Here is a 16,432-nt window from a genome sequence, read left to right on the forward strand (position 1 = left end):
GAGCTCTGCCTTCCACGCCTGACTTCACTCTTCTGGGGGCCCCTGAAAAGGATCTAAGTCATCCTGAAGAGGCGATGAAGAAGGAGGGGTGACTTGTCGATCACAGAGAGATGGTGGTCTCCGTGTTCAATCCAAGAAAAGCCCTCTAAACCAGCAGGGGAAAGACCGGCCACACCTCTGCACCAAACCATTAGCTGCTGACACCTGAAGAACAAAAGCTTTAATTAGCACACCGTAATTAGTATGTTTGGACTGGGTGAGAATATTGATCCTTTCTTTACTATTTTATAACTGAATTTCCTGGGAAAGGCTTCCAAGAAGCTTAAAACCTCTGGATGTGAAGGGAAGTGGCGTTTTAAATTTTTTATGGGGGACAGAAATACACAATACTGAAGTGAAAGTAATACAAAGCTACAGTTTTGATAAATCTGAGGATTGAGATAAATTGTTAAGATTTTCTCTTTGGAAAAAAATTATTGAGGTGAAATATAAGAAATATAAGAAATCAACCCTTTGTTTTAAGAGTGGAAAATGGACTTTGAATGACATGATCTAGTGGTGAATTTGAGTACAGCACTATAACTAGCTCCTTGGCTGCTTGGTGAATTTCAGCTTAAGGGAGAACAACAAAGGAAAATATTTTGGCATATTTATCATCCTGACCTTCTTGGACTATAAATAGCTACTGAATTTGGACTTTTAATCATAAGAGCTAGTAGGAGAGAAAGAAAAAAAATGACTTTTGAATACATTTGGCTGCACAGAGGTTGAACATTTTGAACACTTGGAACATTGTGGATTACAACCTTGCCTGACTGATAATTTTCAGGATACTTGAAACAAAGGATTATTATAAAATACTGCTATTAGGATTGGATTATAAAGGCTATATATAAAGACCAAAAACTACAGGAAATTTTGTTCCACTCTTACTGAAACTGGTGATACTAGAGGATTTCTAGGAATGATGCCTCAAGAAAAAACAAATACCTTTCAGAAGGAAGTACTCTCTATGCTACAGCAAATTCATCAAACAATTCTTGCACACAAAGAGGACATAAAAAGAAACCACAATGAGATTAAAAACAATCCAGATGATATAAAGGACCAAATCTCCAAGTTGAAGCTACAACTGGAAAGCTCCCAGACAAAAACTACAAAGTATGAACACATAAACCAAGAATCAAAGGGTGAAGCAGAAAAAATGGATCTAGAGATGGAGGAAATAGGAGAAGAGAAATATGGACTGCCATACAGAAATAAAATACTCCAAGACCTACCTATAACAATGAAAATACAAAAGACCCTTTACTCCTTTCTCCAAAATACACCTGATTCTAGAAAATGAAACATAGAACAGGCAGGGGAAATGTTTAGGGAATGTGGATGGGCAGAGTTCTTCCCCAAAAATACTCTACCTAAATTGTCTTTTTCATGCCAAGCAGCTTTCACAAAAATAGAAAGAAAATTCTTGGGCGATTTATTTTATTTATTTATTTATTTTTAATTCCATTTATATCCCGCCCTTCTCCGAAGACTCAGGGTGGCTTACAAGCTTAGCAGTAGCCTTCATTCTATGTATATGCCTGCTTATTAGGGCTTTTACACACACCCCCAAGCGGCATTATTACAAAGTCAGCTTAATTGCCCCCAACAATCTGGGTCCTCATTTTACCTACCTCGGAAGGATGGAAGGCTGAGTCAACCTTGAGCCTGGTGGGATGCGAACCTGCACTAATTGCAGGCAGCTGGTGTTACTTAAGGAGGCATTAGCCCACTGCTCCACCAAGGCTCTTTAATTGCCCTGGCCTGGAAAGCTGCTTGGCAAAGAAAGAAAACGAGAGTTAGACTTAAAAAACAGAGGATTTGATCTATCAGAGGGGGCACTATCTGTTTAATACACTTTTTTGAACACGATTAAAAGAACAGATGACCCTAAGATATAACTAGATTTTTATAATGGAAGATATGATTTAGAACAGGGCTTTTCAACTTTTTCGCCCATTGTACCACTTTTATGATAAGGCAATGTCCAAGTACCACCAGTCACCCAGCAAGGTGTCAAAAACTTGACACACCCCCCTCAAAAAAGAGGAAAAAATGATAAAGTACAGGTAGTCCTCAACTTACAACAATTCGCTTAGTGACTGTTTGAAGTTACAACAGCACTGAAAAAAGTGACTTATGAACATTTTTCACACTTATGACTGTTGAAGCATCCCCAGGGTCATGTGATTTACATTCAGATGCTTGGCAACTGATTCATACTTATGACAGTCACAGGGTCATGTGATCACCTTGGCCGGGGGGGGCATCTCATCACTCAGGTTGCAGGGTGCCTGTGTGGGGGGGGAATCCATGGGTCTCTGGTGGAGGGGGGTGGGACTGGGTTGGGTGCCCTCCTTCCTCCCTCTCTCCCATTGTCCCTAACTTCTTTCCTCCTCCTTTGTCTCTTCCTCCTTCCCTCCCTCTCTTCCATTATCCAGCCCTATGCCACCCAGACCGCAGCATGGAAAAAAATCACGGACTCTGCCTCTGGCTGCAGCTTCTCCTCCAATTGGTCCTGCTTTCCCTGCGCAGACCAAACAGGAGATCCACTCCAGGTTTTTGAGCCAGCCTGACCACCCGGTTCCCCAGTCTGGTGCGTCCTTAGAACTAAGTGGCTGCTCCGGCTGCTGTGTTTCCCACCTGCCTTTCAAGTCGGGATAGACTGCTGCTGCTCTTCAACTTTGGAAGGAAAGACGCTGGAGACCTCTCTGGGAGACGCTGGAGAGGCGGCCGAGCCAACTCAAGGTCCCTCTTGCTGGGCACCATGCTGGCTGTCTCCCAAGCCTGCTCTCTCTGGTCAGGAATCCTCCTGACTGGCCGCCAGGAATGTGCACAGCAGAGGCGCTGCTCGGGGCCGGAGGGCGATCGCACATGCAAGCAGGACAGCCACACAAGGCAGAGGTGCTGCTCCCCTCCCAGAGGGGAGCCTGGGCAGATTGCAGGCACTGGCAGTGGTGCTGGCATGGAGGGCGCTCGTCCATGTGATCACCCTCCAGCCCCAAGCAGCACCTCTGCCATGTGCATCTGTCCCGCTTGCGGGCGCGTTCGCCCTGCCAGTGCCCTCAATCTGCCCGGCCTCCCCTCCCTTTCCTTCTTCCCTTCCCTCTTTGTCCCTTCCTTCCTTCCCTCCCATTATCCCTACCTTCCTTCCTTCCCTCCCTATTTTGCGAGAGGCCAAGCGGGAATGAAGCAGCCCTTGGGTCTGTGCTGCCGCAAGTGCCAGTGTTGCCTGGGCTCCTGCCCAGCTCACTTGCTTGCGAGGAAGGCCTCCATTACTGGAAAGAGACTCAAGAGGAAAAGGGGCAGCTGAGGATGCTCTGAACTATCTCGTGCTCACCTGCCTGCTTACCGGAGCTGAGCACCAGGATCGAAAGAACCACAACCTGTAACGGGAGGCAGCATCCATGATGAGGCCACTCAGAAGCGTTTTTGTCTCTCCCGCCATAACCGCCCCTCCTGTCTCTCTCTCTCACCCAGCCCCATCGCAAAATAACCCTCCCCTGCGCGGTGGCCTCTGCAGCCTATCGGAGAGCAAGAGCCACAGCGGGATGCCGTCCCACTCAGCATGAGAGTTTAACGGCATCACCCAATTACAAGCCGCTTCTGGACTTCAACTCCCAGAATTCCTCAATCAGACACGCTGGCCTGGGGATCAGTTTGGAGATGCGGAGGGGAGGGGAGCGGCCAAGGGCTGCCTGTGTGACCTTGAAGTGGCCACCTTTGGAAGTACCAATGCTTGAGCCTGGCAAAGTGGGCAATGGGAGAGGAGCAGGCCAATCGCCTTACCGGTAACTAGGACGCACCTTCCCAGCCATGTGTGCCTTGGATGGGGCTGCGCTTCTCCCAGGGGGCGGGGCACCTGGGCACAGGGCCAATCAGGAGCCCTGCAAGGGGGGAAGCACTGGGAGCTGTAGTTGAAGGCTGAAACACCTTCAGCTGTAACTGCTCGCATGTGTTTGTGTGTGTGTGTGAGCATGGATCAATGCTGCTTTCCAGGTGATAAATGTTTCTTTGGGGCTCAGCAGACGTGCCGGGATCAGCGCCAAACTCCAGTTGGAGCCTGGCGCTGATCCTGGTGCTTTCACTGAGCCCTGGCAGCCCTGAAGAAGCGCCGATCAGCTGCAAAGCAGCACTGATCCCGGCACTTGAGGCCTGGCAGTCCCAGCTCCAGGCCGCCACCTCACTCCCAGTCTCCTCACCGGCCAGGGCTGCCACCGGGAAGCCATTGATCCACCAGGAGCTCTCCGTGGATTGGAGCCAGCTGGTGGAGGTTGGGGCCGGCTGTACGCACCGATCAGCTGGTGACTCCATATGGCCAGCCCTGGGGAGGGGAGGGCCTCACTCTATGCCTGCGCTCTTTGCGCGGCCTAGGGTTCCTGCAGGCCACTGCCAAGCAGCACTTTTTCTGCAACCAAGTGAACTGGGAAGGAGCGGAGCGGGGGGGAGGGGAGGGGGAGAAAGGCAATGTCACGTACTACCAGCCCGGTCATCATGTACCACCAGTGGTATGTGTACCACTGATTGAAAAGCCCTGATTTATAATTAAAATAGCATTTTTTTCTTGTTTTGATATGGGAAATTTAAAAATAAGAGGATTGGTATGAATATTTTTTTTAGCTATATAAATGTAATTAATATTGAGAAAATCATAGTTGATAAAGATACTTTAAATAGTGATGGGAAATCAAACTTTAATAAGAGTACAAAAACCAGGATACTGGCTTATGAATCAATATTATTGTTACTTCCATTATATTAGTAAAATACGATGAAGATGTCTATACCTAAATTTGTATACATCAATAGTACTAAGAATTCTAATTGTTTAATGAGGGGAAAAGGGAAAAAATATGGGGAAGAAAGGAAGATCAAGGAAAAAATACTGGATTGTGCAGTACTGAATAGATTTATATTGAAGAAGTTAATGTTAAATATGTGAATGCCATGTTATTGATTGCTGTTGTGCAATCTCAGAGAGCTCTGGCAGCAACAAATACTTCCCCAGGTGTATTTGATATCGAAGCCAATTGATTATTATGTACATCTTTCCCAAATTATTAGTGAAAGAGAAAGAACAACAACCATGACAATCTAATCAGTTCCCCACATGTGGTGTTAATATTCACTATTAGCTTTCACCATACAAATGTATAAACAAGTGTTTCCTGTATTACGACTGCTGTAACATAAAAGAATTCCCAATCTGTGAATGCAAAGGTGAAAAGTGTATGCCAAGCCATTTCATTTATGTATCTATTGTGAATGTTGCCTTCAGGCATTCAAGCTTGAACCCTGAGTGCAGTGATTAGAATTAGAATCTTTTAAAACTCAAATAAGCAGAAATCTCATTTCCCAGAAGTGTAAGGGATCTGTCCCAATTATGAAAAGAGTGGTGGTGGGGGCAGTGATGGGATTCAGCCAGTTTGCCCCACTTCGGCAGAACCGGTAGCTAATTTTTTGTTGCCCAGGCCCAGAATGGACTTCCAGAAGCAGCATCCACACAGAGATCCAGTTGTTCACATATTTGAATCCCACCACTGGCGGGAGCTACATCTAGTTCTCCAAGGGAAGTCGTAAGCAGAATAAAATGTCTTTTCCCAAAGAGTTGACAGATGTTTATATTTGCATATGGAAGAATCCAGCCAGTCAAGAAGTTTATTTTTAGCAAACATAAACTTCATTACTTGCCTCCTCTCTGAAGCTGATGGGTGAACATAAAAATGATTAAATGGCAAGATGAAGCAATATCTGAACTCCAGTAAAGGACTAAAACTTCTGAATTTATATAAATATTCTTCCAGTGGCAAAGGGAAGAAATCTTTTACTGTACAACTGTTAATATTACTAATATGTTTTTGAATTAAAGGGGGGGAAAGCATGTGTTACTCTTGAAAAGTTCATACTGAACTTTTTTTTTCATGCTGACAGAGAAAATGTTAAACAATGCAAGAGTATTTTACTTTCTAATAGCCGTGAAAATAATTGCACAAAAATTTGGCTCTGATTTTTAAGAATTCAAAGGGCTGCTGTAGTGGGAACTGGTTGAGAAAGATATTAATGATTCTAAATAAAGTTAGAGGATAAATTGTGGCTTCACAACTGCTATCACTACATCTGTGGGAATTTGCATATCCTCCCATGAACTGTTTTAGACTGTTTGGCATAATTCAAGGCATATGCACTTCATTCTCTTGGTGTCGTATAGTATTCCTGAAAGTTCATAATGGAAAGCAGTATTGCTACAGTATATTCCATCTTTATTGGCAACAAGATAATTAGCCTAGTATAGTATACATACAAAGCAGAAACAGGCAGAGAAAAAGGTGCTTGCTAAATTGGCATAGCAACAAAGTGAAAATAAAGAGCATAAAATAAAATTCACAAAACAGACAAGACTTGAATGGAATAGTACTATTCTGATGAAGACTTTTCCTTCAACAATTCATCACCAGAGGGAAATTAAAACTGTATGCCACTACGTAGTCTCCTTTTACACTGAAAAAAAATATTTCCTACACTATTAAAGTTTAAATCAGGAAAAATATTTTCTGAACAATTAGGTAACTCACTGGGAATGTAAAGTAAGGAGGCAATAGTGCCAAAAGAATCTGCATTTCACTTGCTCTTCCCCAATCTTTATTTCTACAATCAATGATTTATGATGTCAGGCTAAATCTAACCCCTTATGCCCATTTTTAATTCATTCAGATTAGGTACAGATGTGCTTGCATTTAAGTTACTGGGGAATCATTTTCATAGGGAGCATGCCTGAAAAAAATATATATATAGTCATTCGGGTTTTTTCCCCGGGTAGAGTTGAAGGTGTAGGAGCAACGTTTCGACGGAATCCCATCCGTCATCCTCAGGCTGGTGGCTTCAGCTTCCTTCTTCTGGGAGAAGCATGTGGTAGTGGCTGTTTGTTCCTCTTTTTTAAACTGCCAGAGGGGGTGTGTTCTGTGGGTGGAGGTGTGCTCTGATTGGGTGGGGGATTAAGTGTGTTCTGATTGAGTGGGAGTGTGTTTTGAATGGTGGGTGTGTTCTGATTGGGTGGGGGTGTGTTTTGAGTGGATGGGCTGGTCTCAGCTGCCAGCCTTAGACCTGAGCTGGTGAGTTGTGCTGCTTTTGTTCGGCTTCGTGTTTGTGGTGGTGCTATGTTTTTATAGTGGGTGTCAGTTTGCTTATTGTGTGGTTTGGAGGGGTTTAAAGTGGCTGATGTTGCAGCTGTAGTTAGGTTTCTGTTTTGTGGTTGTGCGTCGTTATCATTGTGGGTTCGGATTTGCTTTTTGAATGGTTGTGTGGTGGTGGTGTCATGTGATGTTATCATGGGTATGGGTCTGGTATCATTCTTGGTGTTTGGGACCTGTCTGTCAATCAAGGTGGGTTTCCAAATGGCTGGTAGGCAAGAGGTATCATCTCGTTTGTTCATGCTGTGGGGGCGTTTTTCTATCTCAATGGCTTCTCTGATTATTCTGAGGTAAGATATTTGTTTTCTGAGGTTTTCGCGGGTGTTTGTATGTGGATCTTTGGTTATTCGGGTTTTTTCTCGTGTATGACCAAAGATCCACATACAAACACCCGCGAAAACCTCAGAAAACAAATATCTTACCTCTACAGGGAGGAAATCCACCAGCTAACTAGGACCTACGAAAAACTCGAAATACGAAGAGCTTCCATTCTGTGTGACCTCACATTCCTACGCAACTGCGAGATCAAAATTTAATCCCCACATCCTTCCAATTGAAATTCCACTCCAACTCTGCAGCCATCAAACGCATCCTGATAAGAACTGAACTGGCCCTAATCAGAAATGAACTCCACACAAAAAGATTCCTCCTGGACCGAATAAACAGAGACCTCCTCAGCAACAAGATCCACCCCACACTTTGGGACAAATTCAAACAAATCGCTGTCTGGAGAGCTGAAACAGAGACTGCCTACAAAACAGACACACACACCAATAAACTCCGAAGACTAAAGGAACGCCAGAAACAACCCCCCCTCTCACAGCAACACATGAAACAAACTGTGCACAACATCTCAGATAGGATTCTCACCAAAGCCGAAACCAACGTCCTGTCTAAAGGATTTAATTTTGCAGTCGCTCCCAAACACATTCCCACGGAAACCATTATATGCGGAGTCGAATCCAGCCTGAACAAAATTAACCCTGACGACACCAACAAAATCAGACTCGAAGTGACCAACATCCTCTGCACCAGCAAACCACCCAAAAGCAACTTACCCAAAGAGGAACAGACAGCACTACTTAACCTAAAAAAAGACACCAGCATAATCATTCTGCCAGCAGACAAAGGCAACGCCACGGTGGTAATGAACTCATCTGACTACCATACCAAATTATCCAACCTACTCCGAGACTCCACATACAAACTCCTCAAGACAGATCCCACCACCTACCTGGAAAAAACCACAAAATCCAAAATAAAAGCCACCCCCATCAGTGAAGAGATCCAGCAAACAATCATTCCCAGAGAAAAATCATCCAGATGTCCTAAGCTCTATGGTCTGCCCAAGATACACAAAGAAGGAACCCCACTCAGACCCATAGTCAGCTCCATAGGCTCACCTCTACAAAATCTAGCCAAATTTCTTGCCAAACAACTACAGCCTTATGCAAATTCCATCACCTCACACGTACAAAACTCATTCCAATTCATAGAGATCATAAGTAAACTAAACTTACAGCCCTGTGACCTACTTGTGAGCTTCGATGTCATATCCCTCTTCACCCAAGTGCCAATCGAAGAAGCCTTGACAGCTATCCGAAATAAATACAACCCCCCAAAACACATCCTAGATCTGACCAACCACTGTCTATCTAACACATACTTCATCTACAATGGACAAAGATACAAACAAATGGAAGGAGCACCCATGGGATCACCCCTTTCACCTGTCATCGCAAACCTCTACATGGAACACTTTGAAACCCTCGCTCTAGAAAAATCCAACCACAAACCCAAACTCTGGCTCAGATACGTAGATGACACCTTCGTAATCTGGCCACACGGCAAAGAAAAACTGGATGACTTCCTCACACACCTCAATAGCCTACACCCCAAAATACAATTCACCATGGAAACAGAAGCTAACAATCAACTTCCCTTCCTTGATGTCTTAGTCTACAAGAAATCCAACGGCTCCCTAGGACACACTATCTACCATAAAAAAACACACACAAACCGCTATCTGAACGCACTCTCACACCACCACCCAGCACAGATCAACTCCGTAGCCAAGACACTCATCTCCAGAACAAAACACCTAGCTGACGAACAACACCCAAAAACCGAACTACACACTCTCACTAATGTACTAACAGCCAATGGATTCCAAAGAAACACGATTACCAACTTAATCCGAAGAGAGACACCCACAAAAACCCAAGACAGAGAACAAGAAAATGGCAAAGCCCTCATCCCATACTTAAAAGGGACCACTGACAGAATCAGCAAGATCCTCCAAAAACACAACATCAAAACAGCATTCTACACAGACAGAAAAATATCCACCATCCTAAGAAACCCCAAAGACATAATTGGGTTAGAAAACCAAGGAGTATACGAGATCCCATGCCCCACCTGCCCCACCACATACATCGGACAGACCAACAGAAGAATAAGTGCACGCATTGAAGAGCACAAAAACTCACTCAGAAAGGGAGAACAAACTTCATCCCTGGTCCAACACTTTGAAGCCACGGGACATGAAATTGATTTTTAAAAAACCAAAACTATCGCCAAAATTGAACATTTTAACAACAGAATAATCAGAGAAGCCATTGAGATAGAAAAACGCCCCCACAGCATGAACAAACGAGATGATACCTCTCGCCTACCAGCCATTTGGAAACCCGCCTTGATTGACAGACGAGTCCCAACCACCAAGAATGATACCAGACCCAAACTCATGATAATATCACATGACACCACCACCACACAACCATTCAAAAAGCAAATTCGAACCCACAATGATAACGACGCACAACCACAAAACAGAAACCTAACTACAGCTGCAACATCAGCCACTTTAAACCCCTCCAAACCACACAATAAGCAAACTGACACCCACTATAAAAACATAGCACCACCACAAACACGAAGCCGAACAAAAGCAGCACAACTCACCAGCTCAGGTCTAAGGCTGGCAGCTGAGACCAGCCCATCCACTCAAAACACCCCCCCACAAAATCAGAACACACCCACCATTCAAAACACACTCCCACCCAATCAGAACATACTTAATCCCCCACCCAATCAGAGCACACCTCCACCCACAGAACACACCCACTCTGGCAGTTTAAAAAAGAGGAACAAACAGCCACTACCACATGCTTCTCCCAGAAGAAGGAAGCTGAAGCCACCAGCCTGATGATGACGGATGGGATTCCGTCGAAACGTTGCTCCTACACCTTCAACTCTACGCGGGAAAAAACCCGAATGACCAAAGATCCATATATATATATATATATATATATATATATATATATATATATATATATGTGTGTGTGTGTGTGTATGTATGTATGTATGTATGTATGTATGTATATGTATATGTATATGTATATGTATATGTATATATATATATATATGTATATATATATGGATCTTTGGTTATTCGGGTTTTTTCCCCGCGTAGAACTAAAGGTGTAGGGGCGACGTTTCGACGGAATCCCATCCGTCATCATCAGGCTGGAGGCTTCTGCTTCCTTCTTCTGGGAGAAGCATGTGGCTGTTTGTTCCTCTTTTTTAAACTGCCAGAGGGGGTGTGTTCTGTGGGTGGAGGTTGCTCTGATTGGGTGGGGGAGTAAGTGTGTTCTGATTGGGTGGGAGTGTGTTTTGAGTGGATGGGCTGGTCTCAGCTGCCAGCCTTAGACCTGAGCTGGTGAGTTGTGCTGCTTTTGTTCGGCTTCGTGTTTGTGGTGGTGCCATGTTTTTATAGTGGGTGTCAGTTTGCTTATTGTGTGGTTTGGAGGGGTTTAAAGTGGCTGATGTTGCAGCTGTAGTTAGGTTTCTGTTTTGTGGTTGTGCGTCGTTATCATTGTGGGTTCGAATTTGCTTTTTGAATGATTGTTTTCTGGATCTCTTCACTGATGGGGGTGGCTTTTATTTTGGATTTTGTGGTTTTTTCCAGGTAGGTGGTGGGATCTGTCTTGAGGAGTTTGTATGTGGAGTCTCGGAGTAGGTTGGATAATTTGGTATGGTAGTCAGATGAGTTCATTACCACCGTGGCGTTGCCTTTGTCTGCTGGCAGAATGATTATGCTGGTGTCATTTTTTAGGTTAAGTAGTGCTGTCTGTTCCTCTTTGGGTAAGTTGCTTTTGGGTGGTTTGCTGGTGCAGAGGATGTTGGTCACTTCGAGTCTGATTTTGTTGGCGTCATCAGGGTTAATTTTGGTCAGGCTGGATTCGACTCCGCATATAATGGTTTCCGTGGGAATGTGTTTGGGAGCGACTGCAAAATTAAATCCTTTAGACAGGACATTGGTTTCAGCTTTGGTGAGAATCCTATCTGAGATGTTGTGCACAGTTTGTTTCATGTGTTGCTGTGAGAGAGGAGGGGTTTGTTTCTGGCATTCCTTTAGTCTTCGGAGTTTATTGGTGTGTGTGTCTGTTTTGTAGGCAGTCTCTGTTTCAGCTCTCCAGACAGCGATTTGTTTGAATTTGTCCCAAAGTGTGGGGTGGATCTTGTTGCTGAGTTTGAGGTGAAGTGTGAGGAGGTCTCTGTTGATTCGGTCCAGGAGGAATCTTTTTGTGTGGAGTTCATTTCTGATTAGGGCCAGTTCAGTTCTTATCAGGATGCGTTTGATGGCTGCAGAGTTGGAGTGGAATTTCAATTGGAAGGATGTGGGGATTAAATTTTGATCTCGGCAGTTGCGTAGGAATGTGAGGTCACACAGAATGGAAGCTCTTCGTACTTCGAGTTTTTCATAGGTCCTAGTTAGCTGGTGGATTTCCTCCCCGTAGAGGTAAGATATTTGTTTTCTGAGGTTTCCGCGGGTGTTCGTATGTGGATCTTTGGTTATTCGGGTTTTTTCCCGCGTAGAACTAAAGGTGTAGGGGCAACGTTTCGACGGAATCCCATCCGTCATCATCAGGCTGGAGGCTTCTGCTTCCTTCTTCTGGGAGAAGCATGTGGCTGTTTGTTCCTCTTTTTCAAACTGCCAGAGGGGGTGTGTTCTGTGGGTGGAGGTTGCTCTGATTGGGTGGGGGAGTAAGTGTGTTCTGATTGGGTGGGAGTGTGTTTTGAATGGTGGGTGTGTTCTGATTGGGTGGGGGTGTGTTTTGAGTGGATGGGCTGGTCTCAGCTGCCAGCCTTAGACCTGAGCTGGTGAGTTGTGCTGCTTTTGTTCGGCTTCGTGTTTGTGGTGGTGCCATGTTTTTATAGTGGGTGTCAGTTTGCTTATTGTGTGGTTTGGAGGGGTTTAAAGTGGCTGATGTTGCAGCTGTGGTTAGGTTTCTGTTTTGTGGTTGTGCCTCGTTATCATTGTGGGTTCGGATTTGCTTTTTGAATGGTTGTGTGGTGGTGATGTCATGTGTTATCATGAGTTTGGGTCTATCATTCTTGGTGGTTGGGACTCGTCTGTCAATCAAGGCGGGTTTCCAAATGGTTGGTAGGCGAGAGGTATCATCTCGTTTGTTTATGCTGTGGGGGCGTTTTTCTATCTCAATGGCTTCTCTGATTATTCTGTTGTTAAACTGTTCAATTTTGGCGATAGTTTTGGTTTTTTTAAAATCAATTTCATGTCCCGTGGCTTCAAAGTGTTGGACCAGGGATGAAGTTTGTTCTCCTTTTCTGAGTGAGTTTTTGTGCTCTTCAATGCGTGCACTTATTCTTCTGTTGGTCTGTCCGATGTATGTGGTGGGACAGGTGGAGCATGGGATTTCGTATACTCCTTGGTTTTCTAAGCCAATTATGTCCTTGGGGTTTCTTAGGATGGTGGATATTTTTCTGTCTGTGTAGAATGCTGTTTTGATGTTGTGTTTTTGGAGGACCTTGCTGATTCTGTCTGTGGTCCCTTTTAAGTATGGGAGGAGGGCTTTGCCATTTTCTTGTTCTCTGTCTTGGGTTTTTGTGGGTGTCTCTCTTCGGATTAAGTTGGTAATCGTGTTTCTTTGGAATCCATTGGCTGTTAGTACATTAGTGAGAGTGTGTAGTTCGGTTTTTTGGTGTTGTTCGTCAGCTAGGTGTTTTGTTCTGGAGATGAGTGTCTTGGCTACGGAGTTGATCTGTGCTGGGTGGTGGTGTGAGAGTGCATTCAGATAGCGGTTTGTGTGTGTTTTTTTATGGTAGATAGTGTGTCCTAGGGAGCAGTTGGATTTCTTGTAGACTAAGACATCAAGGAAGGGAAGTTGATTGTTAGCTTCTGTTTCCATGGTGAATTGTATTTTGGGGTGTAGGCTATTGAGGTGTGTGAGGAAGTCATCCAGTTTTTTTTTGCCGTGTGGCCAGATTACGAAGGTGTCATCTACGTATCTGAGCCAGAGTTTGGGTTTGTGGTTGGATTTTTCTAGAGCGAGGGTTTGGTATGTATATATATATGTATATATATATATGTATATATGTATATATATATATATATATATGTATATATGTATATATATATATATATATATATATATATATATATATATGTATATGTATATGTATATGTATATGTATATGTATATGTATATATGTATATGTATATATGTATATGTATATATATATGTATATGTATATATATATGTATATATATATGTATATATATATGTATATATATATATGTATATATATGTATGTATATATATATATGTATATATGTGTATATATATATATATGTGTGTGTGTGTGTGTGTATATATGTATATATGTGTATATATGTATATATATGTGTATATATATATATATATATATATATATATATATATATATATATATATATATGCTGTTCTTACATAAAGACTGTGTCATGCTTAGAATTTTGTGCAACCAGGCCCAAAGGCATAGCTGAAAAGAGAAAATACAAATTATAGCACATTATCAGATAACACAGATTGTAATTTGTGAAAATGCAGAGAAACCAGCATGCAATTTTTTTTTGCTTTCACATAAATTGAAGGGTCTTCCTCATTTTCCATGTTGAACAAAAATTTAATTGCAGATCTGGGCAGATGGTGCAAAATCCTTGGGCAAGATTTAGCAATCATGAAGTGTCCACTTTGCATATTGCTTTACCTATTAACGTAGGTAATAGCAGCATAGGAAGCAGTATTGGATCATGGGGAGAGAAGTAAACAAACTAAATAGGAAGGTACTAGTAGAGGGGGGGAAAGGGAGGAAAAAGAAGCAGAAAGTTAGATAAGGAAGATAGGAAGGATAAAGGAAAAGAAGTAATTTGGGCAAGGAGGAAAACACCAGCAAACAGGAGCACAGGAAATGAATGTGGATGTCATGTAAGTCACAACAATAGAAAAACACAGTCTGCTTAAAATAATACTACACAAACATTAGCTGTTGTCATGTTTTAATTGAACATAAGATGGAAACATTCACAGTGCAGGGTGGAAAAAGTATGTGAACCTTTGGACTTAATAACTGGTTGACCCTCCTTTGGCAGCAATAACCTCAACCAAACATTTCCTGTAGTTGCAGATCAGACCTGCACAAAGATCTGCCAACAAAACTGCGTATAGTCACGGATATGGTCTTCCCAGTTGCAATGTATGGCTGTGAGAGTTGTACCAAAGAATTGAGGCCTTTGAACTATGGTGCTGGAGAAGACTCCTGCGAGTCCCTTGGAATGCAAGGTGTTCAAACCAGTCAATCCTAGAGGAGATCAACCCTGACTGCTCTTTAGAAAGCCAGATCCCGAAGTTGAAACTCAAATACTTTGGCCACCTAATGAGAAGGAAGGACTCACTGGAGAAGAGTCTAAATGCTGGGAAAGATTGAGGGCAATAGAAGAAGGGGATGACAAAGAATAAGGTGGCTAGCTGGAGTCACTGAAGCAGTAGGCGTAAGCTTAAATGGACTCCAGAAGATGGTAGAGGACAGGAAGGCCTGGAGGAACATTGTTCATTAGGTCGCGAGGGGTCGGACACAACTTTGCAACTAACAACATCAACTCCTCCAGTCAGGTCTCAGATGTAAAACGTTCACTGTCTCCAAGTAATTCCTGTTTTAGTTATATCCAGAATCACCAAGTATAGTTATAAGATGTCTTTTCACTTGTAAACTCACACAAAGGCACTTTGTTTATACCAGGTGTTGTCTCAAGGTCAAATACTTTCAGATTCTTTTATTATTTAATAATAATGTTATTTCTTCTTTCACCACTAGATGTCCTTGTGCACTATTTTATCAATATCTGGTTTTAAAAGATTGTTACAAAGTTTTTCTTTTAAAGTTCTTTATACATTATTTACCCTTGAAATTATACCTAATTTTTCCCCACCTCTTGTAGATTAAGTAGTCTTTCTTTAAATCAATCTGAGTTCAATTTTTGAAAGTTCTTTTGTATTCCTTAAAAATATTCCCCCTTTGTAGTTGCTCACCAGCTTTAAATCTTAGTCCTTCTGGGATCTTTACTTTTTAGCTCTTCCCAGTCAGGGGATCAAAGTTTTTTAAGTCCAAAAGGAAAATGAAAAAGAACTGGCTCACCCAGTTTCAGCACACTGTTGACAGTCAACTGTTTGGCGGAGTGCCACGGCTCCTCGCTTCTCTTCCGGCTGGCAACAACTTGGGCTGCCTGGGCTCACCCGGCAGCCTTTTTCTCTGTCCTTTCAGAGGATTTCTTCAGTCTGCCCATACCAACCGCCATCTGGTCTGGACTCCTGAGGCATTCCTCCTTCTTCGTTGCCCCTCCAGGGCAACTTTCCAACTCCTTGGGGTCACCGGGCAGAACGAAATCTGAGCCCCGGCTTCTTCCACCTGTCTCATCGAATGCCAAACTGGAAGCCCTCCATTCTGTTTTCTTCTTTCTCCTGCACCTTTGGTTGCTCTCCTCCCTTGATTAGATGAACAGCACCTGAAGTATACTATCAAGAAACACAAACAAAATTCCTTTTCTTATAAGTTTTGTGCTAGGAAACAGGCAACCTTGCTCACCAAGCTGTTCTAAGAAAATTCAAAATTTTCCAGCTGCCCAATGACTTTCCTCATGCATCTGGCAAAAATCCAATTTTGTATCAAAGTATAAAGAAAAGTATGTTAGCTGAGCAAACCATACAATGACTCATCGACTTCCCATTTTTGAAGGACTCAGAAATTGTAAGGTTCCAATATTTATAAAAAGAAGTAGACAAATCACTGAGCATATACAAAGAACATTATTGTGGTCAGGCAAAACTTCATATCTAGAACAAGTCCAAACTAAAATCTAA

General features: G+C 43.0%; 1 long non-coding RNA gene across 2 annotated transcripts in view; it reads right to left on the reverse strand.

The window, feature by feature from the left end:
- Positions 1-16,170, reverse strand: part of LOC310642953 — a 30,264-nt gene extending 14,094 nt beyond the window's left edge. For both annotated transcript variants that reach the window (XR_014492991.1, XR_014492992.1), the window contains exon 1: positions 15,711-16,170. This is a non-coding gene — a long non-coding RNA (uncharacterized lncRNA). The remainder of the gene's footprint in view (positions 1-15,710) is intronic.
- Between the last annotated feature and the right edge of the window lie 262 nt (positions 16,171-16,432).

The sequence above is a fragment of the Vipera ursinii genome (assembly GCF_947247035.1).
Source record: "Vipera ursinii genome assembly, chromosome: 7".
NCBI classification, from domain to species: Eukaryota; Metazoa; Chordata; class Lepidosauria; order Squamata; family Viperidae; genus Vipera; species Vipera ursinii.